This window comes from Centroberyx gerrardi, unplaced genomic scaffold, assembly GCF_048128805.1.
Source record: "Centroberyx gerrardi isolate f3 unplaced genomic scaffold, fCenGer3.hap1.cur.20231027 Scaffold_54, whole genome shotgun sequence".
Taxonomy (NCBI): domain Eukaryota; kingdom Metazoa; phylum Chordata; class Actinopteri; order Beryciformes; family Berycidae; genus Centroberyx; species Centroberyx gerrardi.
The window spans coordinates 361324-388315 of NW_027605188.1; the positions used below are offsets into that span (position 1 = coordinate 361324).

The following is a 26992-nucleotide window of genomic DNA, read 5'->3' on the forward strand; positions in this document are numbered from 1 at the left end:
CCTTCACTCACTCACTCACTCCTTCACTCACTCATTCCTTCACTCACTCACTCACTCCTTCACTCCTTCACTCACTCCTTCACTCACTCACTCCTTCACTCACTCCTTCACTCACTCACTCATTCCTTCACTCACTCACTCACTCACTCCTTCACTCACTCACTCCTCCTTCACTCACTAACTCCTTCACTCACTCACTCCTTCACTCACTCGCTCGCTCCTTCACTCACTCACTCCTCCTTCACTCACTCACTCCTCCTTCACTCACTAACTCCTTCACTCACTCACTCCTTCACTCACTCGCTCACTCCTTCACTCACTCACTCCTCCTTCACTCACTAACTCCTTCACTCACTCACTCCTTCACTCACTCGCTCACTCCTTCACTCACTCACTCCTCCTTCACTCACTCACTCCTTCACTCACTCACTCACTCCTTCACTCACTCACTCACTCACTCCTTCACTCACTCACTCCTTCACTCACTCACTCCTTCACTCACTCGCTCGCTCCTTCACTCACTCACTCCTTCACTCACTCGCTCACTCCTTCACTCACTCACTCCTCCTTCACTCACTCACTCCTTCACTCACTCACTCCTTCACTCACTCACTCCTCCTTCACTCGCTCACTCCTTCACTCACTCACTCCTCCTTCACTCACTCACTCCTTCACTCACTCACTCCTTCACTCACTCACTCACTCCTCCTTCACTCACTAACTCCTTCACTCACTCACTCCTTCACTCACTCCTTCACTCACTCGCTCGCTCCTTCACTCACTCACTCCTTCACTCACTCGCTCACTCCTTCACTCACTCACTCCTCCTTCACTCACTCACTCCTTCACTCACTCACTCCTTCACTCACTCACTCCTCCTTCACTCACTTGCTCCTTCACTCACTCACTCCTTCACTCACTCACTCATTCCTTCACTCACTCACTCCTCCTTCACTCACTCACTCCTTCACTCACTCGCTCACTCCTTCACTCACTCACTCCTTCACTCACTCACTCCTTCACTCACTCACTCACTCACTCACTCACTCCTTCACTCACTCACTCCTCCTTCACTCACTCACTCCTTCACTCACTCACTCCTTCACTCACTCACTCCTCCTTCACTCACTCGCTCCTTCACTCCCTCACTCCTTCACTCACTCACTCATTCCTTCACTCACTCACTCCTCCTTCACTCACTCACTCCTTCACTCACTCGCTCACTCCTTCACTCACTCACTCCTTCACTCACTCACTCCTTCACTCACTCACTCACTCACTCACTCACTCCTTCACTCACTCACTCCTCCTTCACTCACTCACTCCTTCACTCACTCACTCACTCCTTCACTCACTCACTCCTTCACTCACTCACTCACTCCTTCACTCACTCACTCACTCACTCCTCCTTTGTTGCACTCAGATATAATGTTGCTGTATTCAGATATAATGTTGCACTCAGATATAATGTTGCTGTATTCAGATATAATGTTGCTGTATTCAGATATAATGTTGCACTCAGATATAATGTTGCTGTATTCAGATATAATGTTGCTGTATTCAGATATAATGTTGCTGCACTCAGATATAATGTTGCTGTATTCAGATATAATGTTGCACTCAGATATAATGTTGCTGTATTCAGATATAATGTTGCTGTACTCAGATATAATGTTGCTGTATTCAGATATAATGTTGCACTCAGATATAATGTTGCTGTATTCAGATATAATGTTGCACTCAGATATAATGTTGCTGTATTCAGATATAATGTTGCACTCAGATATAATGTTGCTGCACTCAGATATAATGTTGCTGTATTCAGATATAATGTTGCTGTACTCAGATATAATGTTGCTGTACTCAGATATAATGTTGCACTCAGATATAATGTTGTTGCACTCAGATATAATGTTGCTGCACTCAGATATAATGTTGTTACACTCAGATATAATGTTGCTGCACTCAGATATAATGTTGCTGTACTCAGATATAATGTTGCTGCACTCAGATATAATGTTGCTGTACTCAGATATAATGTTGCACTCAGATATAATGTTGCTGTACTCAGATATAATGTTGTTGCACTCAGATATAATGTTGCTGCACTCAGATATAATGTTGCACTCAGATATAATGTTGCTGCACTCAGATATAATGTTGCACTCAGATATAATGTTGCTGCACTCAGATATAATGTTGCTGTACTCAGATATAATGTTGCACTCAGATATAATGTTGCTGCACTCAGATATAATGTTGCACTCAGATATAATGTTGCTGCACTCAGATATAATGTTGCTGTACTCAGATATAATGTTGTTACACTCAGATATAATGTTGTTACACTCAGATATAATGTTGTTACACTCAGATATAATGTTGTTACACTCAGATATAATGTTGTTACACTCAGATATAATGTTGTTACACTCAGATATAATGTTGCTGTACTCAGATATAATGTTGTTACACTCAGATATAATGTTGTTACACTCAGATATAATGTTGCTGCACTCAGATATAATGTTGTTGCACTCAGATATAATGTTGCTGTACTCAGATATAATGTTGTTACACTCAGATATAATGTTGCTGCACTCAGATATAATGTTGTTGCACTCAGATATAATGTTGCTGCACTCAGATATAATGTTGTTGCACTCAGATATAATGTTGCTGCACTCAGATATAATGTTGCTGCACTCAGATATAATGTTGCTGCACTCAGATATAATGTTGTTACACTCAGATATAATGTTGTTACACTCAGATATAATGTTGCTGCACTCAGATATAATGTTGCTGCACTCAGATATAATGTTGCACTCAGATATAATGTTGTTACACTCAGATATAATGTTGTTACACTCAGATATAATGTTGTTACACTCAGATATAATGTTGTTACACTCAGATATAATGTTGCTGTACTCAGATATAATGTTGCTGCACTCAGATATAATGTTGTTACACTCAGATATAATGTTGTTACACTCAGATATAATGTTGTTACACTCAGATATAATGTTGTTACACTCAGATATAATGTTGCTGTACTCAGATATAATGTTGCTGCACTCAGATATAATGTTGTTACACTCAGATATAATGTTGTTACACTCAGATATAATGTTGTTGCACTCAGATATAATGTTGCTGTACTCAGATATAATGTTGTTACACTCAGATATAATGTTGTTACACTCAGATATAATGTTGCTGCACTCAGATATAATGTTGTTACACTCAGATATAATGTTGCTGCACTCAGATATAATGTTGTTGCACTCAGATATAATGTTGCTGTACTCAGATATAATGTTGTTACACTCAGATATAATGTTGCTGCACTCAGATATAATGTTGTTACACTCAGATATAATGTTGTTACACTCAGATATAATGTTGTTACACTCAGATATAATGTTGTTACACTCAGATATAATGTTGTTACACTCAGATATAATGTTGCTGTACTCAGATATAATGTTGCTGCACTCAGATATAATGTTGCTGCACTCAGATATAATGTTGTTACACTCAGATATAATGTTGCTGCACTCAGATATAATGTTGTTGCACTCAGATATAATGTTGTTACACTCAGATATAATGTTGCACTCAGATATAATGTTGTTGCACTCAGATATAATGTTGTTGCACTCAGATATAATGTTGTTGCACTCAGATATAATGTTGCACTCAGATATAATGTTGCTGCACTCAGATATAATGTTGCACTCAGATATAATGTTGTTACACTCAGATATAATGTTGCTGCACTCAGATATAATGTTGTTGCACTCAGATATAATGTTGTTGCACTCAGATATAATGTTGTTGCACTCAGATATAATGTTGTTGCACTCAGATATAATGTTGCACTCAGATATAATGTTGCTGCACTCAGATATAATGTTGCACTCAGATATAATGTTGTTACACTCAGATATAATGTTGCTGCACTCAGATATAATGTTGCACTCAGATATAATGTTGCTGCACTCAGATATAATGTTGCTGCACTCAGATATAATGTTGTTGCACTCAGATATAATGTTGCACTCAGATATAATGTTGCTGCACTCAGATATAATGTTGTTGCACTCAGATATAATGTTGTTGCACTCAGATATAATGTTGCACTCAGATATAATGTTGCTGCACTCAGATATAATGTTGTTACACTCAGATATAATGTTGCACTCAGATATAATGTTGTTGCACTCAGATATAATGTTGTTACACTCAGATATAATGTTGCTGCACTCAGATATAATGTTGTTACACTCAGATATAATGTTGTTACACTCAGATATAATGTTGTTACACTCAGATATAATGTTGCTGTACTCAGATACAATGTTGTTACACTCAGATATAATGTTGCTGCACTCAGATATAATGTTGTTGCACTCAGATATAATGTTGTTACACTCAGATATAATGTTGCTGTACTCAGATATAATGTTGTTACACTCAGATATAATGTTGCTGTACTCAGATATAATGTTGTTACACTCAGATATAATGTTGTTACACTCAGATATAATGTTGTTACACTCAGATATAATGTTGCTGTACTCAGATACAATGTTGTTACACTCAGATATAATGTTGTTACACTCAGATATAATGTTGTTACACTCAGATATAATGTTGTTGCACTCAGATATAATGTTGCTGCACTCAGATATAATGTTGTTGCACTCAGATATAATGTTGTTGCACTCAGATATAATGTTGCTGTACTCAGATATAATGTTGTTACACTCAGATATAATGTTGTTACACTCAGATATAATGTTGCTGCACTCAGATATAATGTTGTTACACTCAGATATAATGTTGCTGCACTCAGATATAATGTTGTTGCACTCAGATATAATGTTGCTGCACTCAGATATAATGTTGTTACACTCAGATATAATGTTGTTACACTCAGATATAATGTTGTTACACTCAGATATAATGTTGTTACACTCAGATATAATGTTGTTACACTCAGATATAATGTTGCTGTACTCAGATATAATGTTGCTGCACTCAGATATAATGTTGCTGCACTCAGATATAATGTTGTTACACTCAGATATAATGTTGCTGCACTCAGATATAATGTTGTTGCACTCAGATATAATGTTGTTACACTCAGATATAATGTTGTTACACTCAGATATAATGTTGCACTCAGATATAATGTTGTTGCACTCAGATATAATGTTGTTGCACTCAGATATAATGTTGTTGCACTCAGATATAATGTTGCACTCAGATATAATGTTGCTGCACTCAGATATAATGTTGCACTCAGATATAATGTTGCTGCACTCAGATATAATGTTGCACTCAGATATAATGTTGCTGCACTCAGATATAATGTTGTTGCACTCAGATATAATGTTGCACTCAGATATAATGTTGCTGCACTCAGATATAATGTTGTTGCACTCAGATATAATGTTGCACTCAGATATAATGTTGTTGCACTCAGATATAATGTTGTTGCACTCAGATATAATGTTGCACTCAGATATAATGTTGCTGCACTCAGATATAATGTTGTTACACTCAGATATAATGTTGCACTCAGATATAATGTTGTTGCACTCAGATATAATGTTGTTACACTCAGATATAATGTTGCTGCACTCAGATATAATGTTGTTACACTCAGATATAATGTTGTTACACTCAGATATAATGTTGTTACACTCAGATATAATGTTGCTGCACTCAGATATAATGTTGTTGCACTCAGATATAATGTTGTTACACTCAGATATAATGTTGCTGTACTCAGATATAATGTTGTTACACTCAGATATAATGTTGTTACACTCAGATATAATGTTGCTGTACTCAGATACAATGTTGTTACACTCAGATATAATGTTGTTACACTCAGATATAATGTTGTTACACTCAGATATAATGTTGTTGCACTCAGATATAATGTTGCTGCACTCAGATATAATGTTGTTACACTCAGATATAATGTTGTTACACTCAGATATAATGTTGCTGTACTCAGATATAATGTTGTTACACTCAGATATAATGTTGCACTCAGATATAATGTTGCTGCACTCAGATATAATGTTGCTGCACTCAGATATAATGTTGCTGCACTCAGATATAATGTTGTTGCACTCAGATATAATGTTGCTGTACTCAGATATAATGTTGTTACACTCAGATATAATGTTGCTGTACTCAGATATAATGTTGTTGCACTCAGATATAATGTTGTTACACTCAGATATAATGTTGCTGTACTCAGATATAATGTTGTTGCACTCAGATATAATGTTGTTGCACTCAGATATAATGTTGCACACAGACTTCCTGCGCTCCAGCTTCAGCCCTTCTCCTCGCCCCGCTGCGCTCGGGAAACTTCTGCTCTCAGATTTCTGCTCTGCTCTCAGATTTTTTGTGCAACAACTCTGTCAAAATTCCCCAACCAATAGAATGCCAGGTGTAGTGTTGACCGATGAAATGATCCCTGCCTCGTTGCGGGCGCGTTCGCTTTACTTCTTAGAGCGTCCCGTACAGGCGGTTATTGTTTAACCGGGTTCATCCACTCCCGCCCTCCGGGGCTTTATTAAATACGACTTTTGGAATAAAAGGACAGTTAATATATATACCAGCGCCCGTACTTTTTCTTTTACTATAATAGCTACATAAAATAGTAGCCGTATCGCACACCGGCCTCCCGTCGGTGTGCTGGAGGAGAAAACGACGTCACTAATTAAAAACCCGTCACAGAGCCGCCCTGCGGGGACAGGAGGCTTCACTGGGCTGCATGGACGAGTGAGAGCAAAACAAAATCAATCCATTTGTTGGTGGTAAGAAATGCATTAAAACACCAGCCTGATCCTTTAAATGAGTCTGTAGTTAGTATGTAGTTAGTATGTAGTTAGTATGTAGTTAGTATGAAGTTAGTATGTAGTTAGTATGTAGTTAGTATGAAGTTAGTATGTAGTTAGTATGTAGTTAGTATGTAGTTAGTATGAAGTTAGTATGAAGTTAGTATGTAGTTAGTATGTAGTTAGTATGAAGTTAGTATGTAGTTAGTATGAAGTTAGTATGTAGTTAGTATGTAGTTAGTATGTAGTTAGTATGAAGTTAGTATGTAGTTAGTATGTAGTTAGTATGAAGTTAGTATGTAGTTAGTATGAAGTTAGTATGTAGTTAGTATGTAGTTAGTATGTAGTTAGTATGAAGTTAGTATGTAGTTAGTATGTAGTTAGTATGAAGTTAGTATGTAGTTAGTATGAAGTTAGTATGTAGTTAGTATGAAGTTAGTATGTAGTTAGTATATAGTTAGTATGTAGTTAGCATGTAGTTAGTATGAAGTTAGTATGTAGTTAGTATGTAGTTAGTATGTAGTTAGTATGAAGTTAGTATATAGTTAGTATGTAGTTAGCATGTAGTTAGCATGAAGTTAGTATATAGTTAGTATGTAGTTAGCATGTAGTTAGCATGAAGTTAGTATATAGTTAGTATGTAGTTAGCATGTAGTTAGTATGAAGTTAGTATATAGTTAGTATGTAGTTAGCATGTAGTTAGCATGAAGTTAGTATGTAGTTAGTATGTAGTTAGTATATAGTTAGTATGTAGTTAGTATGTAGTTAGCATGTAGTTAGTATGAAGTTAGTATGAAGTTAGTATGTAGTTAGCATGTAGTTAGCATGTAGTTAGTATGTAGTTAGTATATAGTTAGTATGTAGTTAGCATGTAGTTAGCATGAAGTTAGTATGTAGTTAGTATGTAGTTAGTATGTAGTTAGCATGTAGTTAGTATGTAGTTAGTATGTAGTTAGTATGTAGTTAGCATGTAGTTAGCATGAAGTTAGCATGAAGTTAGTATGTAGTTAGTATGTAGTTAGCATGTAGTTAGTATGTAGTTAGCATGTAGTTAGTATGTGATGAAACCCGTGTTAACAGACAGCTGTCGGTTTTGAATTCTGTTGGTTATGAAATAATAAAAAAATGGTGACTGAAAAAAGTAAAAGGTTGGAGTTTCTGTAAAAGCTAGACTGTTGTCATGACAACCGGGAGAGGGCGATGATGTCATCAGAGTGAGACAGTTTAGAAAAACACTTCAGTATTTTTTTTGCATTTTTATTGAACAGTAAATAATAATCTGGAAATAATAAATTGTGAATAAAGTAGTTTATTGATGCAGATTTAAAGTCAGCTGACAAAGTTCTTTACAAAAATAAAAATAATACAATGCAGAGTAAAATGAAATAAAAAAAATGAAATCAAAAGCAGGTCGAACATAAAAATATAAAACAAACATACACAGGATTCAAAAATCTGACAAAAAATAATCCAATCAACTCTAACTGGTAGAGTGTGTGTGTGTGTGTGTGTCTTCTGTCCTCAGTGTGTGTGTGTGTGTGTCTTCTGTCCTCAGTGTGTGTGTGTGTGTCTTCTGTCCTCAGTGTGTGTGTGTGTGTGTGTGTCTTCTGTCCTCTGTGTGTGTGTGTGTGTGTGTGTGTGTGTGTGTCTTCTGTCCTCAGTGTGTGTGTGTGTGTGTGTGTCTTCTGTCCTCAGTGTGTGTGTGTGTATCTTCTGTCCTCTGTGTGTGTGTGTGTGTGTGTGTGTGTCTTCTGTCGTCAGTGTGTGTGTGTGTGTGTGTGTGTGTGTCTTCTGTCCTCAGTGTGTGTGTGTGTGTGTGTGTGTGTGTATGTGTGTGTGTCTTCTGTCCTCAGTGTGTGTGTGTGTCTTCTGTCCTCAGTGTGTGTGTGTGTGTGTGTGTGTGTGTGTGTGTATGTGTGTGTGTCTTCTGTCCTCAGTTTCCTGTTTAGAGAAAACAACATCAGTTAATTCATATTTAATCTGTTTTATCTGAATCAGTTTTTACGGTGAAGACAAACTTGCGAGCGATAAGCGATTCGTCTGCGATCACGTGTACGAGAAGCCATTTTGTCGCTGCGCATTGCATGTTGGGATATCTGGGGTGATCCGAATCACCACGCGAAACCATCGCCTGCAAGTGTCTTCACCCTCAGACTGGATCACATCTATATCTATTATATCTACATCTATTCTGTCTATTATATCTACATCTATTATATCTACATCTATTCTGTCTATTATATCTACATCTATTATATCTACATCTATTCTGTCTATTATATCTACATCTATTTACTACGTGTGTGTGTGTGTGTGTGTGTGTGTGTGTGTGTGTGTGTGTGTGTGTTACCTGCAGTGTGTCCTGCTCTCACTGAGGAATACACAACATCTGGATCAGATGGCTGGGCTGCAACACACACACACATAAGACACTAAACATTTTAACAGTGTGTGTGTGTGTGTGTGTGTGTGTGTGCGTGCTGGTTGTCATGGTTACCTGTCCTGGTGCCGGTCTTCTTCTGAGGTTTGATGACAACCTGACCATAAGTCACCTCACCTGAGAGAGAGAGAGAGAGAGAGAGAGAGACAGAGAGAGAGAGAGAGAGAGAGACAGAGAGAGACAGAGAGAGAGAGAGAGAGAGAGAGAGACAGAGATAGAGAGAGAGAGAAAGAGAGAGAGAGAGACAGAGAGAGGGAGAGAGAGAGATTTTTAGATTTTAGAAAATACTTTATTCTATCAATCTTTCAACATTCCATTTACAAAAATACAACCATCTTCAAAACACAAATAAATAAATACTCAACAATAGATCACATCACATCAACTCCACAGAAAAAGTAAGTTGGTTTTCATTCACAGAACACAACACATCACCATGAGTCCAGATCACGCTGAACTGATCTACATCCTTCATTTCTCTGTAATAATTAAAATCAATCATTATTCTGGCTTTCACCATCCTAGTTAACAATAATTTTACATCAATGTCTACTGAGTCATCGATCTTCCTCTTCCTGCTTACATAAATAGCCATCTTTGTTTGTCCCAAGATAAAATTCATGAGTTGACATTTGTGTTTTGCAAACTTTTTGTATTTAAAACCAAGAATGAACATTTGCATGGAGGAAACCTCCCCTGCCCTTCTGAACCAACTCTCCAGCAGCAGGAACAGCGGTGCCAGAGCATGCAGTCCAGGTAACAGTGGAGCACAGTTTCTTTACAAGGACAAAAAGGACATTTATCACTCACACCTTGATTAATAACAGAAATAAAAGCATTGACTGCTACTATCCCATGCAAAACTCTCCACTGTAGGTCAGCTACCCTTTTTGTTAATGGAGGCTTATATAAACCCCTCCAAGCAGGTTTGACATCACATCCCAAGCGCAGATGATCTCGCCAAGGTGTGTCAATCCGATTGTGTAATTTACTCTTATTTAGACACTTAACCATCATTTTATATAAATCTTTACCTTTTACTTCTTCCAAGTTTAAACAAGTACGACTTTTCTCGTCTAAAAAAGAACCAGCACAGTTATCGAAACTGGGACGAATACCTAAACAAGGAAAAGGATCATCTACATGAGGCACAATCAAACCATTACAGTATTCATTCAACAGGAGGCGTTCATGTCCAGTCAGACACTGTTTCCAGTGTCCAAGCAGCTTGCTGATGATCCTCACAGATCTCACTCCCAGGCTAGCTGCTAGAGCGTCTGCATTGTCCAATTCAGGTCCAGCAATGTTCACTACAGACCCAAAGGTGAGAATCCCTGCTCTGCAGCTGCTGCTCCCGCCCAGCAGGGGGCGTCCAAACGTCCTCCATGCACCACAGGCTCCGGCAACAACCGGTATAAGGAGACACTGGGCATTATTCTCTCCTTCACCAACATTTTCCACACTGTGAAAACACCACGGTAGAAAATTGGCAAAGTCTGGAACTTCAGAGTCCTTAAATCCATCAGGAATAGTGAGTCATGCAGTCCCAGACCATGAAACTGTTGCAGAGCTATGTGTGCCAGTGGTCTCCACACCAAGTCTTTAGGGCCAAACAGCAGTCTCTGAATAAACTGAAGGCGGAGAGCAGCACCTCTGCTGGCCAGATGTATAAGTCCTTGTCCTCCTTCTTCTTTTGGAAGAAAAAGAACAGCCTGAGGAATCCAATGCAATTTATCCCAAAAGAAATCAACCAAAACAGCTTGAATTGGTGAAAGCAAGTTTGAAGGGGGATCCACACAAACTAATCTGTGCCATAACAAAGAGGACACTAGATTGTTAATTACAAGCATCCTCCCTCTGTAAGACATGCTTGGCAAGAGCCATTTCCACTTTTTAAGCCGGCCTTCTACTTTTTCTAAAACGTTCTCCCAGTTCTTTTCTAACACAGATTCTTCACCCAGAAACACTCCCAAGTACTTTATCCCTCCTTTTTTCCAAGTTAGCCCTCCTGGTAGAACTAAATTATCTAGCAACTTTTTTCCAACCATCACAGCTTCACTTTTTTTCCAGTTCACCTTAGCAGAGGAAAGTTTATTAAAAAGACTTATATTCCCCTCCAAAATATCGATGTCCCTTTGTTTATTAACTATTACCATAACATCATCTGCATACGCTGAAATTTTAACAGCTGAAGCACAACCTGGAAAACAAACACCTGACAGTTCTTTCCTGAGTTTGTGAAGCAGAGGCTCGATGGCGAGGGAATACAACATCCCGGACAGAGAGCATCCCTGCCGTACCCCCCTCTGCACATTAAAAGGTGCGGCCAAACCACCATTCATTTTTAGTATACTCGTAATATCACGGTACAGTACCTGGATCTTAGCTATGAAACCTGGGCTGAACCCAAAAGCATTTAGCGTCTGCCACAGATACTGGTGTTCAACCCGGTCAAAAGCCTTTTCCTGGTCTATGGAAATAAGACCAGTATCTATACCCAATGAGCCAGAGACGTCCAAAACATGCCGAATGAGAGTGATATTATCACTTATTAACCTGTTGGGCACACAGTAAGTCTGGTCAACATGGATGACCTCACTCATCACCTCTCTAAGTCTAGAGGCTAAAACTTTAGAGAGGATTTTATAGTCCCCACACAACAAAGACACAGGTCTCCAGTTCTTCAGATCTTGTAGATCTCCCTTTTTCGGCAGCAAGGTGATAACCGCCCTCCTGCAGCTCAGCGGCAGGTGTCCTTTACACAAACTGTCACGAAGCACCTCCAACAGATCTTCACCAACCACTGACCAAAACCATTTGTAAAACTCAACGGGCAGTCCATCGATGCCGGGTGCTTTTCCATTTCCCAGGCTCATGACAGCAGTATACAGTTCATTCAAAGACAGTTCTGCGTCCAACACTGCATTAGTGTCAGCATCCACCTGAGGTAGTCCAGCATAAAAAGATTCAGCCAACTCTAAATCCTCCACATATTCCCTTTTAAAGAGCTCTTTGTAGAAGAAGGTGGCATATCTCCGAATCTCAGGGGTTTCCATTATTGTGGATCCACTTTCAGAGCGTAAAGAGTGGAGAATCTTTCTCTGACCGTTCTTTCGCTCCAAACTGAAGAAAAACTGCGACGGGGCGTCCATGTGAGATGCATTCAGGAACCGTGAGCGGACCAGAGCTCCCTGTGCTGTAAAGCCCAACAGGTTGGCTAAGGCAGCCTTTTTAGATTTAAGGGCTTCAATATGCCCTTGATTTCCTGTAGAATCCACTAGACTTTGTAATTCTACTACTTCAGTCTCTAGGTCTTGAAGAGACCTGGTAATGTGCTTGGTGACATTGCGAGTATACTGTTGACAAAATTGTTTAATCTGACTCTTTCCAATGTCCCACCATTGCTGCACTGAAGAAAAAGTAGATTTGTTTTTCCTATGTGAAACCCATAAAAATTCAAAAGCCTCTCTAAAAGATTTATCATGTAAGAGACCAGTGTTAAAATGCCAATATGCGCTGTGTAACTTTACATTTTGAATATAAAAGGAGCACTGAACAAGACAATGATCAGACAAACCAACAGGAAAAATTTGACATGTTTTAAAAATACCAAAATGATGCTTAAAACAATATGTTATGACCCTGGGTCATAATTTGTATTTGAGTGTGTGTTTTTGTTGTTTATCCCTCCCTGCCTGAGGGTGGTGGTGTTCACCCCGTTTGTGTGTTCTCCAGTTTGTTGAGTTGCAGGTGCCGGCTGGTGATTGGACGGGAGACTGATGGCGCCTATTTTAAAAAGGGCGTCTGTCCGATGCCGGCTCACTCCTTCTCCTTCCTGGCTCCCAACCGGACCGTGCTGTGCTTTGCCACATGAATACTGTGTTGACCTAGTGGTGTAGATTGACGTTGTTATTAAGAATGTAAATAACTTTTGGAAGAGCAGTCCCGGTAGCCATAGGGGTGAGAAGCCTTTTTTCTTTGTTTTCTTTTCTCTTGTTTCTGATAGGGAGGCAGGGAAGCTGATTGTACTTTTGTTTTCGTTTGCTTAAGTTAGGCAAGTTAGTTACCTTTTTTTTCATAGATCGTTTTGTTTGTTATTTTGGCTGTGCTCCCCCCGACGTTTTGCTACCGTATTGAAGAGTGATTAAATAAATCAATTTTGTTTGGACTGCACCTGCTGTGGCACTGGTCATCTTTGGGAGTTGGGAAAGAGGGGAGTCACCTTTATGCTATGCTCGGTTTTCCCCTAGGCCGGGCGTAACATAAATTGGGGGCTCGTCCGTTCTTTTCCTCATGTTTCGTCGGGTAGGTTCGGTAGGTATTTTGACCTATTTTTGTTTCATAATTTTGGTTGACACTTTTTTCTTGAGTGGCACTATGGATTTCGATTTGGACAGTTTTGCAAGAAATCCTAGTTTGCAGCAAGTGGATAAATGTAGAAAAGTGGATTTGATGCTCATTGCGAATTTGTTTAATGTGCAAGTGCCGGTAAATGCGAGGAAAGAGGAGCTGAGAGAGCTCGTGGTTGAGAAGCTGGAGGAGGGGGGTTTGCTTGAGGGTTCATCCACTCCAGAGGGAGAAGGGAAAAGTGACGTGGAGCTCCGAGGTCTAGTGCCGCCCGTCACGCCCACTACTCCCACAGATCCTCCTATTACGTCGGGGATGTCGGCTGAGGAGCTCCGGCTGGCTCTCCGCATTAAAGAAATGGAGGTGAGAAATCGGGAGTTGGAGGTGGAGGCTATGCACCTTAGGGTGAAGGCTTTAGAGCTGGAACGCCAGCCTAGTGTTGCTCCCCATTCACCTGTCGTGCAGCAAACCCCGTACTCTCCCCGTGGAAGCTTCGATGTGAGCAGGCACATTGCACTGGTTCCACCTTTCAGGGAGTCTGAGGTGGACTCGTATTTCAACGCATTTGAGCGCATTGCAGCCACTTTGAATTGGCCAAAGGATGTTTGGTCATTATTGCTTCAGTGTAAATTGGTAGGGAAAGCTCAGGAGGTGTGTGCCACCCTCACAATTGAACAGAGCTTGGATTACGAGATTGTTAAGGCTACTGTGTTACGTGCATATGAATTGGTGCCTGAAGCATATAGACAAAAATTTAGAAAATGTGAAAAGAGTGTCAACCAGACTTATGTTGAGTTCGCGCGTGAGAAGGGAGTGCTTTTTGATAAATGGTGTCACGCCAGTAAAGCTAAGAATTTCGCGCAGCTGCGAGAGCTTGTGCTTCTGGAGGAGTTTAAAAAGTGCTTGCCAGAGCGCATTGTCGTGTATTTGAACGAACAAAAGGTTGCGTCTCTCGCTGGAGCTGCTGTTCTGGCAGATGAGTTTGCTTTAACTCACAAGAGTGTTTTTCCATCTCCCGTGCGTCGCGAATCCCCGGTACGTGACAATAGAAGAACGCGTTCACCAAGAGTTTCTCGGGGCAACTTTTCCCCCGGGGGTGAAAACCGTGCGTGCTTTTATTGTCATGAACCTGGCCACCTCATTGCAGTTTGTCCTGTGTTACAAAAAAAAGAACAGATGAAGGGTAAAGGGCCCTCTGCTGTTAGTCTGATTCAGTGTGGGCCAGTCGCTAGCCAACCTGAACTTTTGACAGCAACCTTGCCAACAAAAGAAATTGACGATGATTTTAAGCCTTTCGTTATGCAGGGTTTTGTTTCTCTGACTGACAATGAGGTGGACAGGGTTCCCGTTACTATTCTGCGAGATACCGGTGCGAAGTATTCTGTGGCTCGACGTGGTGTCCTGCCTTTTTCCGACCAGTCGTACTGTGGTTCGGACTTATTGGTGTGGGGAATTAAACTGAGTGTTTTACGCGTGCCGCTTCACACAGTTATTTTCTCCTCCTCCTTTGTGTCTGGTACGGTGCGAGTTGGTGTGCGTGATCAGCTACCTGTTGCAGGAGTAGATTTCATCCTTGGGAATGATTTGGCTGGTGAGAAAGTGTTTCCTACTCCCGAGGTCACTGAAATCCCCACTGCTGATGTGTGTGTTGTTGCTCCCGCTGCGCTCGATTTGCCTCCCGTTTTTCCGGCGTGCGTCGTGACGCGTGCCCAGGCTCGTAAGCTTGGTGATTTAGTGGACCTTTCCGATTGTTTTTTGAACGCGTCTGATGATCCGGTCAGCCCCTCTTCTGAACCTGAAAGTGTGCCTGTTACTGTGGATGTGTTGCCTAATAATATGGATTTGTGTTTGGCAATAGATAAGGATCAGCTTATCCAGGCTCAGCAGTCAGATGGTACATTGGCTGCATGTTTGTCTGCAGCTCAGGAACAGAGAAATGCTTCACAGCCAGTGTCTTATCTGTTTGATGAAGGTGTGTTGTTGCGTAAATGGTCCCCGGTGTCTGGGATGGAATGTGATGTGGTCTCCCAGGTTGTTGTGCCGAAAGAGTTCCGGCTCCAAGTGTTAAGTTTAGCCCACGATCACAGTCTGTCCGGCCATTTGGGGATCAAGAAAACATATCATCGGGTGCTCCGATATTTTTTCTGGCCAGGGTTAAAATCCGATGTCACCAAATTTTGTCGATCTTGCCATGTTTGCCAAATTACTGGAAAACCAAACCAGGTTATTCCTCCGGCTCCTTTACATCCGATCCCGGTAATTGGCGAACCTTTTGAGCATGTCATAATAGACTGTGTCGGTCCCTTGCCAAAAACCAAGACTGGTCACCAGTACCTGCTCACCATCATGTGCGCAGCCACACGTTTTCCTGAGGCCGTCCCGTTGCGCACGTTGAGGGCTAAAGCAGTGGTGAAAGCCTTGGTTAAGTTCTTTTCCACTTTTGGTTTGCCCAAACGCATTCAAACAGACCAGGGATCTAACTTTATGTCTAAGGTTTTTTCACAGGTGATGACAGAGTTGTCCATTAAGCATCAGATCTCCAGTGCGTACCACCCGGAGAGTCAGGGCGCACTGGAGAGATTTCATCAGACGTTGAAGTCCATGCTTCGAAAGTATTGTGCTGGGTCAAACAGGGAGTGGGATGAGGGTCTGCCACTGCTTCTGTTTGCCATTCGTGAAACCATACAGGAGTCTCTTGGGTTTAGTCCGGCTGAGTTGGTTTTTGGGCACACTGTGCGCGGCCCGCTACGTTTGCTGCGGGAGAGGTGGCTTGCAGACAAACCCAGCCCCGCGCACAGCATTTTAGACTATGTGAGTTCATTCAGGGAGAGGTTGCACACGGCTTGTGAGCTGGCACGCAGTTCCCTTTCCGCTGCACAGTCTAAAATGAAGAAACAGTATGATAAGAAAACACTCAGTCGCAATTTTCAGTCAGGTGACCGTGTTTTGGTTCTGTTACCTATTGTTGGGTCCAGCCTCCAGGCAAAGTTTTGTGGTCCTTACGAGGTTGAGCGCAAATTGAGTGACACAGACTATGTAGTTAGTACGCCGGATAGGAGAAAGAAGTCCCGTGTGTGTCACATCAATATGTTGAAGCCATATTTTGTTCGTGAAACCTCCGAGGTGCCAACTGTGAACTCGGTGCCATGTGTCTCTCCTGTGGCGACTGTTGTGTCACCACCCTACAGTCCCGAGGAGGACGGGTTGCGTGGGCAGCCTGTTTCAGTTCCATGTGCGCGATTAGAGAATTCAAAAATTCTGAAAAACCTGGAGGAACATTTGTCGTATTTGTCTGAGCCGGCCATAAGTGATGTTTGCCATCTTATTCGTTGTCACGCACCGTTATTTGGTGATAAGCCCACTCAAACTACAGTGTTGCAGCATGATGTAGATGTTGGTGACCATAAGCCCATTAAACAGCACGCATACCGCGTCAATCCGGTAAAAAGGGCTGCAATGCAAAAGGAGGTTGAGTATCTCCTGGAAAATGGCTTTGCTGTGCCAAGTTCCAGCCCGTGGAGCTCACCCTCGCTTTTGGTTCCGAAATCGGATCAAACGCCTCGTTTTTGTAATGACTTCCGTAAAGTGAATGCCGTTACTAAGCCAGACTCATTTCCTCTGCCACGTATGGATGATTGTATAGATCGTGTCGGGTCAGCCAAGTACGTCACTAAGTTAGACCTATTGAAGGGTTACTGGCAGGTGCCCCTTACACCTTGTGCATCTGAGGTCTCAGCTTTTGTTACTCCTGACCATTTCTTACAGTATACCGTTATGCCATTTGGGTTAAGAAATGCTCCTGCCACTTTCCAACGGTTAATGAATACAGTTCTTTCTGGTGTCAAAAACTGTGAGGCGTACTTGGATGACATTGTGGTGTATTCTTCCACCTGGGCAGAGCATGTAGACAGTTTGCGAGAAGTATTCAGTCGTTTGAAGGGTGCTTCTTTGACTTTGAATCTGGCTAAATGTGAGTTTGGTAAGGCTGTAGTCACTTACTTAGGAAAACAAGTAGGCCAGGGGCAGGTGCGCCCCCTGTTGGCCAAAGTCCAGGCCATCCTGGATTTTCCTGTGCCAGAAACGCGGCGGCAACTCCGCCGGTTTCTGGGAATGTGTGGCTATTATCGAGGGTTCTGTAAAAATTTTGCTAGTGTAGTTGTGCCCCTAACTAGCTTGGTAAGCCCCTCCAGCCAATTTGTCTGGACTGCTGTGTGTCAGGACTCATTTGATTCTGCCAAGGCTCTTCTATGCAGCGCGCCTGTACTGGCTGCACCTGATTTTGCACGTCCATTTAAGTTGGAGGTAGATGCCAGTGCTTATGGTGCAGGCGCTGTTCTTTTACAGGAGGATGATCACCCAGTGTGTTACTTCTCAAAGAAATTCAACAAACACCAATTGAATTACAGTACAATTGAGAAGGAAGCCTTGGCATTGCTTTTGGCGTTACAGCACTTTGAGGTCTATGTTGGTTCGAGTTCAATTCCGGTTCATGTTTATTCAGACCACAATCCTCTCGTGTTCCTGTCTCGCATGCAGAATAACAATCAGCGTCTTATGCGCTGGTCGTTATTGCTGCAGGATTTCAACATTGAGATACATCACATTAAAGGAGTGGATAATATTGTGGCTGATGCATTGTCTCGTGTGGGGTTTTAGAAATCAAGCATTTCTTGGGGGAAGAAATGTTTGATCTTAGGTGGGGGGGTGTTATGACCCTGGGTCATAATTTGTATTTGAGTGTGTGTTTTTGTTGTTTAACCCTCCCTGCCTGAGGGTGGTGGTGTTCACCCCGTTTGTGTGTTCTCCAGTTTGTTGAGTTGCAGGTGCCGGCTGGTGATTGGACGGGAGACTGATGGCGCCTATTTTAAAAAGGGCGTCTGTCCGATGCCGGCTCACTCCTTCTCCTTCCTGGCTCCCAACCGGACCGTGCTGTGCTTTGCCACATGAATACTGTGTTGACCTAGTGGTGTAGATTGACGTTGTTATTAAGAATGTAAATAACTTTTGGAAGAGCAGTCCCGGTAGCCATAGGGGTGAGAAGCCTTTTTTCTTTGTTTTCTTTTCTCTTGTTTCTGATAGGGAGGCAGGGAAGCTGATTGTACTTTTGTTTTCGTTTGCTTAAGTTAGGCAAGTTAGTTACCTTTTTTGAAGAGTGATTAAATAAATCAATTTTGTTTGGACTGCACCTGCTGTGGCACTGGTCATCTTTGGGAGTTGGGAAAGAGGGGAGTCACCTTTATGCTATGCTCGGTTTTCCCCTAGGCCGGGCGTAACAAATAAAAGCGATCAAGTCTGGCTAATGACAACAAATTGTCCTTGGAGTGACTCCAGGTGTACTGCCTGTCATTCCTGTTAAAACCTCTCCAAACATCTTTTAACTCACAAGTTTCAATTAGACGCCTGAGTCTGGCAGACGAAGCAGGATGAGGCTCCAGGTGATTCCTATCTAATTTGGCATTTTCCGTGCAGTTAAAATATTAAAATCACCCCCCAGAAACAAAAAATCATCAGTACAATTGTGAATAACATCACACAAAACGTTTAGAAATCTCATTCTTTCAATGCTCAAAACTGGAGCATAAACATTCACAAAAATCATTTTCACATTTTCATATTGTACTTTGACTTTTAAAATATGACCACACATTATTTCTTCCACCTGCACAGAACAGGGACTAAAGCCCTTCGAAAAAAGCACGCCAACTCCCCCGCTGTTAGACAATTTATGGCTTAGAATTACTTCCCCAGGCCACTCCTTCTTCCAGTCAATTTCATTTTCAGTGTCACTGTGAGTTTCTTGTACAAAAACCACATCTAAGTTTTTTATTTCTATCAGTTTGAAAACAGAAGCTCTTTTTACATCACTTCTTGCACCATTAATATTTAAAGATCCTATTTTTAAATCCCCCATGGAAAAGAAAGAACTTGTCACTAAAACAAAAATACATACAACTAATATGTGAAGAAGCATTTCTGACTTAATCAGCATCTTCAATTAGTTGAGCTCTGACTTTTGTCACAATTTTCTTAAGCCGATAAATCTCTTGTTCACTGAAAACCTCCTCTTCCTTCCTCAGCCGTGTCACAGACCTAACAAACACTCTCAAATCAGGGAAAAACTTTTCAGTTTTAACTCCTCTTTGCCCTTTAGTGTCCAGTAGAAATTTCTTTATTCTCTCAAGAGGATAAAAATGTGTCTCATCCTCTTGTGATGGCGTCCACTCACATTCCTCATCATCATCTGACAAATCCTCCAGCACTTTCTTAGCCTTAGCACCGCTCTGTTCTGTCAAGATTTTTCCTTTTGCTAGATTTATTTGACAGACTTATCTCCTCAGACATGTCTTCAGCCACCAGCACATCTTTAACCACACTTTCAACACTCTGACTGCAGCTTTCTTTGTTTTCTTTACATTTCTTTTTCTCTGTCTGTTTGTTCGTTTCTGATTTCTCACTGGTCTGGGCAATTCCTTTTTTCTCAACTTTATTTCCACTCTCGACTTGATCCTGATTCACATTCTGCTCCCTATCCTGCACGTCTGCCTCTGTTTCCTGTACTTTCTCCACAGACCGCTGCAAACCAAGCAAGTCTGACTCAGCCGCAGGTTGCGGTGCGTCAGGTGAGCCCGACCGAGGGGGCCGGATCGGCCCCCTCGGCCGGCCGGTCCGGCCCCGGGTCGGCCCGTCCCCCGGCCTCAGGGCAAGACCGAACCAAATGTCCCTCTGCCCCGCAACCGAAACATTTCATAGTTTCAGAAGTCGCAAACACAATGTAACTGAAGCCATCAACTTTGAAACTGAAAGTCAAGTTCAAATCATTCGTATTATCTTTGAGAATCATAAAGACCTGTCTCCTGTGACACACAACATGCTTTAGTTTTGGCGACTTGCACCCCAGCAGAACCATTTTAATGGGAGACATCAGCTGCCCGTAGCGCGACAGCTCTTTGGCCAACTCTTCATTTTTAATGAATGGAGGTGCGTTTGAAATCATGATCTTTTTGGCTGGATTCACCAGCGGGAGAACAGGGGTGAAAGTATCACGAACCACAACACCGTGTTCAACAACCTTCTCATGCGAGAGGCAGATTTCACACTTTCAAACCTACAACCTCTCCAACAGCGTAGCTCGCCTCCTCCACCGAAACGCCGACACGCGGAACTATTTTAACCGCATGTCGGCGTGTGAGCTTCTCCAGCTCCACATGGCCACTGACAACGGGCATGATGCCCGCCTGCCGACCGCTCTACCAAACTGACCCAAACTGAACCAAACTGACCCAAACTGAACCAAACTGACCCAAACTGAACCAAACTGAACCAAACTGACCCAAACTGAACCAAACTGACCCAAACTGAACCAAACTGACCCAAACTGAACCAAACTGACCCGAACTGACCCAAACTGACCCAAACTGAACCAAACTGACCCAAACTGAACCAAACTGACCCAAACTGACCCAAACTGAACCAAACTGAACCAAACTGACCCAAACTGAACCAAACTGAACCAAACTGACCCAAACTGAACCAAACTGAACCAAACTGACCCAAACTGAACCAAACTGACCCAAACTGAACCAAACTGAACCAAACTGACCCAAACTGACCCAAACTGAACCAAACTGAACCAAACTGACCCAAACTGACCCAAACTGAACCAAACTGACCCAAACTGACCCAAACTGACCCAAACTGAACCAAACTGAACCAAACTGACCCAAACTGAACCAAACTGAACCAAACTGACCCAAACTGACCCAAACTGAACCAAACTGACCCAAACTGACCCAAACTGACCCAAACTGAACCAAACTGAACCAAACTGACCCAAACTGACCCAAACTGAACCAAACTGAACCAAACTGAACCAACACACGCTAAAAACACACAAACTAAACAAGAAAATAAACACATACAAAACCTCAAAACAGATAGAAAAAGAGCAAAGATAGAAACTCACTCACTCTGTAGACTCACTCCACACTCACACATGCGCTCAGAGAGAGAGAGAGAGAGAGAGACAGAGAGAAAGAGAGAGAGAGAGACAGAGAGACAGAGAGAGAGAGAGAGAGAGAGAGAGAGAGAGAGAGAGAGAGAGAGAGAGAGAGAGAGAGGGAGACAGAGAGAGAGAGAGAAAGAGAGAGAGAGACATTTCACATAAATTATCAGATCACAGAAAAAGCAAACAAGAAATGTAGGTTAATAGTTTTGGGAATCCACGGTCAGAGAAACATGAAAGAGAAAATGTGGGAAACTATAAACACAAAACAGATCATGCTGAAAGATGAAAGAACACAAAACTTCCTCATGAAGGAAGAGCAGCTGCCTCCACCCAACCTCCACCCAGCCCACACCCAGCCTGCACCCAGCCTGCACCCAGCCTGCACCCAGCCTGCACCCAGCCCGCACCCAGCCCGCACCCAGCCTGCACCCACCCTGCACCCTGCCTCCACCCAGCCTCCACCCAGCCCACACCCAGCCTGCACCCAATCTCCACCCAGCCTGCACCCAGCCTGCACCCTGCCTCCACCCAGCCTCCACCCAGCCTGCACCCAGCCTGCACCCAGCCGGCACCCTGCCTCCACCCAGCCTCCACCCAGCCTGCACCCAGCCTGCACCCTGCCTCCACCCAGCCTCCACCCAGCCTGCACCCAGCCTGCACCCAGCCTGCACCCTGCCTCCACCCAGCCTCCACCCAGCCTGCACCCAGCCTGCACCCAGCCGGCACCCTGCCTCCACCCAGCCTCCACCCAGCCTGCACCCAGCCTGCACCCTGCCTCCACCCAGCCTCCACCCAGCCTGCACCCAGCCTGCACCCAGCCTGCACCCTGCCTCCACCCAGCCTCCACCCAGCCTGCACCCAGCCTGCACCCAGCCTGCACCCAGCCCGCACCCAGCCTGCACCCTGCCTCCACCCAGCCTCCACCCAGCCCACACCCAGCCTGCACCCAATCTCCACCCAGCCTGCACCCAGCCTGCACCCTGCCTCCACCCAGCCTCCACCCAGCCTCCACCCAGCCTGCACCCAGCCTGCACCCAGCCTGCACCCAGCCCGCACCCAGCCTGCACCCTGCCTCCACCCAGCCTCCACCCAGCCCACACCCAGCCTGCACCCAATCTCCACCCAGCCTGCACCCAGCCTGCACCCTGCCTCCACCCAGCCTCCACCCAGCCCGCACCCAGCCTGCACCCAGCCTCCACCCAGCCTCCACCCAGCCTGCACCTGGTCCAGGCTGTCCAGTCAAGCGGTGGCTCTGAGTTCAACACTGCTGAGTGTTGCTGCTCTGGCTCTGCTCTGGGTCCCATGGGGGTCCAGCAGGCCGCTGGTCCAGCTGCCTGCTGGACCAGCGGCCTGCTGGATCTGCAGGGAGCAGCTGGTCCAGCTGCTCCCTGCAGATCCAGCTGCTGGACCAGCAGGCAGCTGGAGCAGAGCCATAACCACCAATCAGAACTGTGTTCCCATTAGTTGCAGGAAGTGGTTTCATCTTGTGACTGAACTGTATTTACTGCTTCATCTGTTTTTGTGCATTATAAGATTTCCCACCTTTCTATTTCAGATTGATTGTTTTGTTTATATATGGTTACTGACCTGGTTACCATGGTTACTAACCAAGTTACTATGGTTACTGACCTGGTTGTAGTTTGACATCAGAGTAGAGGGGATCAGGACCAGACTCTGGAAACACACACACACACACACACACACACACACACACACACACACACAGGTTGATATCACAATCTATAGTTATAGTTTCCTCTCTCCTCCTCTCTTCTCTTCTCCTCTCCTCTCTCCTCCTCTCCTCTCTTCTCCTCTCCTCTCTTCTCCTCTCCTCTCTTCTCCTCTCTTCTCCTCTCCTCTCTTCTCCTCTCCTCTCTTCTCCTCTCCTCTCTTCTCCTCTCTTCTCCTCTCCTCTCTCCTCCTCTCCTCTCTTCTCCTCTCCTCTCTTCTCCTCTCTTCTCCTCTCCTCTCTTCTCCTCTCCTCTCTTCTCCTCTCCTTCCTCTCCTCTCCTCTCTCTCCTCTCCTTCTCCTCTCCTCTCCTCTCTTCTCCTCTCTCTCCTCTCCTCTCTCCTCCCTCCTCTCTCTTCTCCTCTCCTCTCTTCTCCTCTCTTCTCCTCTCCTCTCTTCTCCTCTCTCTCTTCTCCTCTCCTCCTCTCCTCTCTTCTCCTCTCTTCTCCTCTCCTCTCTTCTCCTCTCCCTCTTCTCCTCTCCTCTCTCCACTCTCCTCTCCTCTCTCTCCCCTCCTCTCTTCTCCTCTCCTCTCTTCTCCTCTCTTCTCCTCTCCTCTCTTCTCCTCTCCTCTCTTCTCCTCTCTTCTCCTCTCCTCTCTTCTCCTCTCCTTTCCTCTCCTCTCCTCTCTCCTCCCTCTCCTCTCCTCCTCTCTTCTCCTCTCCTCCTCTCTCCTCCTCTCCTCTCCTCTCCTCCTCTCTTCTCCTCTCCTCCTCTCTCCTCCTCTCCTCTCCTCTCTCCTCTCTCCTCTCCTCTCCTCCTCTCTTCTCCTCTCCACTCCTCTCCTCTCCTCTCTCCTCCTCTCCTCTCTTCTCCTCTCCTCTCTTCTCCTCTCTTCTCCTCTCCTTTCCTCTCCTCTCCTCTCTCCTCCTCTCCTCTCTTCTCCTCTCCTCTCTTCTCCTCTCTTCTCCTCTCCTTTCCTCTCCTCTCCTCTCTCCTCCTCTCCTCTCTTCTCCTCTCCTCTCTTCTCCTCTCTTCTCCTCTCCTCTCTTCTCCTCTCCTCTCTTCTCCTCTCTTCTCTTCTCCTCTCTTCTCCTCTCCTCTCCTCTCTCCTCCTCTCCTCTCTTCTCCTCTCTTCTCCTCTCCTTTCCTCTCCTTTCCTCTCCTCTCCTCTCTCCTCCTCTCCTCTCTTCTCCTCTCCTCTCTTCTCCTCTCCTCTCTTCTCCTCTCTTCTCTTCTCCTCTCTTCTCCTCTCCTCTCCTCTCTCCTCCTCTCCTCTCTTCTCCTCTCTTCTCCTCTCCTTTCCTCTCCTTTCCTCTCCTCTCCTCTCTCCTCCTCTCCTCTCTTCTCCTCTCCTTCTCCTCTCTTCTCCTCTCCTTTCCTCTCCTCTCCTCTCTCCTCCTCTCCTCTCTTCTCCTCTCCTCTCTTCTCCTCTCCTCCTCTCCTCTCTTCTCCTCTCCTCTCTTCTCCTCTCTTCTCTTCTCCTCTCTTCTCCTCTCCTCTCCTCTCTCCTCCTCTCCTCTCTTCTCCTCTCTTCTCCTCTCCTCTCCTCTCCTCTCTCCTCTCTCCTCTCCTCCTCTCCTCTCTCCTCCTCTCCTCTCTCCTCTCCTCCTCTCTTCTCCTCTCCTCCTCTCTCCTCCTCTCCTCTCCTCTCCTCTCTCCTCCTCTCCTCTCCTCTCCTCCTCTCTTCTCCTCTCCTTTCCTCTCTTCTCCTCTCTTCTCCTCTCCTTTCCTCTCCTCTCTCCTCCTCTCCTCTCTCCTCCTCTCCTCTCTTCTCCTCTCCTCTCTTCTCCTCTCCTCTCTTCTCCTCTCTCTCCTCTCCTTTCCTCTCCCTCTCTCCTCCTCTCCTCTCTTCTCCTCTCTTCTCCTCTCCTTTCCTCTCCTCTCCTCTCTCCTCCTCTCCTCTCTCTCCTCTCCTTTCCTCTCCTCTCCTCTCTCCTCCTCTCCTCTCTTCTCCTCTCCTCTCTTCTCCTCTCTTCTCCTCTCCTTTCCTCTCCTCTCTTCTCCTCTCCTCTCTTCTCCTCTCTTCTCCTCTCCTTTCCTCTCCTCTCCTCTCTCCTCCTCTCCTCTCTTCTCCTCTCCTTTCCTCTCCTCTCCTCTCTCCTCCTCTCCTCTCTTCTCCTCTCCTCTCTTCTCCTCTCTTCTCCTCTCCTTTCCTCTCTCCTCCTCTCCTCTCTTCTCCTCTCCTCTCTTCTCCTCTCTTCTCCTCTCCTCTCTTCTCCTCTCCTTTCCTCTCCTCTCCTCTCTTCTCCTCTCCTCTCTTCTCCTCTCTTCTCCTCTCCTTTGCTCTCCTCTCCTCTCTCCTCCTCTCCTCTCTTCTCCTCTCCTCTCTTCTCCTCTCTTCTCCTCTCCTTTCCTCTCTCCTCCTCTCCTCTCTTCTCCTCTCCTCTCTTCTCCTCTCTTCTCCTCTCCTTTCCTCTCTTCTCCTCTCCTCTCTTCTCCTCTCTTCTCCTCTCCTCTCTTCTCCTCTCTTCTCCTCTCCTCTCCTCTCCTCTCTCCTCTCTCCTCTCCTCCTCTCCTCTCTCCTCCTCTCCTCTCTCCTCTCCTCCTCTCCTCTCCTCTCTCCTCTCTCCTCTCCTCCTCTCCTCTCTCCTCCTCTCCTCTCCTCCTCTCTTCTCCTCTCCTCCTCTCTCTCCTCTCCTCTCCTCTCCTCTCTCCTCCTCTCCTCTCCTCTCCCTCCTCCTCTCTTCTCCTCTCCTTTCCTCTCCTCTCCTCTCTCCTCCTCTCCTCTCTTCTCCTCTCCTCTCTTCTCCTCTCTTCTCCTCTCCTCTCTCCTCCTCTCCTCTCTTCTCCTCTCTTCTCCTCTCCTTTGCTCTCCTCTCCTCTCTCCTCCTCTCCTCTCTTCTCCTCTCCTCTCTTCTCCTCTCTTCTCCTCTCCTTTCCTCTCTCCTCCTCTCCTCTCTTCTCCTCTCCTCTCTTCTCCTCTCTTCTCCTCTCCTTTCCTCTCTTCTCCTCTCCTCTCTTCTCCTCTCTTCTCCTCTCCTCTCTTCTCCTCTCTTCTCCTCTCCTCTCCTCTCCTCTCTCCTCTCTCCTCTCCTCCTCTCCTCTCTCCTCCTCTCCTCTCTCCTCTCCTCCTCTCCTCTCCTCTCTCTCTCTCCTCTCCTCCTCTCCTCTCTCCTCCTCTCCTCTCCTCCTCTCTTCTCCTCTCCTCCTCTCTCCTCCTCTCCTCTCCTCTCCTCTCTCCTCCTCTCCTCTCCTCTCCTCCTCTCTTCTCCTCTCCTTTCCTCTCCTCTCCTCTCCTCCTCTCTCTCCTCTCTTCTCCTCTCCTCTCTTCTCCTCTCTTCTCCTCTCCTTTCCTCTCCTCTCCTCTCTCCTCCTCTCCTCTCTTCTCCTCTCCTCTCTTCTCCTCTCCTCTCTTCTCCTCTCTTCTCCTCTCCTCTCCTCTCCTCTCTCCTCTCTCCTCTCCTCCTCTCCTCTCTCCTCCTCTCCTCTCTCCTCTCCTCTCCTCTCCTCACCTCTTCTCTTGGATCTTTTCTTCTTCTGATGTTTGATGTCAGCGTACGTTACGTCATCACTGTGGCTGGTCGCTGTAAAACACACACACACACACACACACACACACACACACGACATGTATGTTATGTTAGCGTGTTCATGTGTTTTCATGTGTCAGGAGCTTCAGTTCAGCAGGTTTGTGTTTCCATGTTTTTCTTCATTTA

The 26992-nt window shown here is 44.6% G+C and overlaps 1 long non-coding RNA gene across 1 annotated transcript; it reads right to left on the reverse strand.

Annotated features, from left to right (window-relative positions):
* Window positions 1–8730: 8730 nt before the first annotated feature.
* On the reverse strand, window positions 8731–26924 carry LOC144538166 (uncharacterized). The gene is made up of 5 exons (XR_013504098.1): window positions 26789–26924; window positions 23294–23338; window positions 9370–9429; window positions 9223–9279; window positions 8731–8813 (listed from the first exon to the last, which is right to left on the reverse strand). It is a non-coding gene; the product is annotated as an uncharacterized LOC144538166 (long non-coding RNA).
* Window positions 26925–26992: the final 68 nt, after the last annotated feature.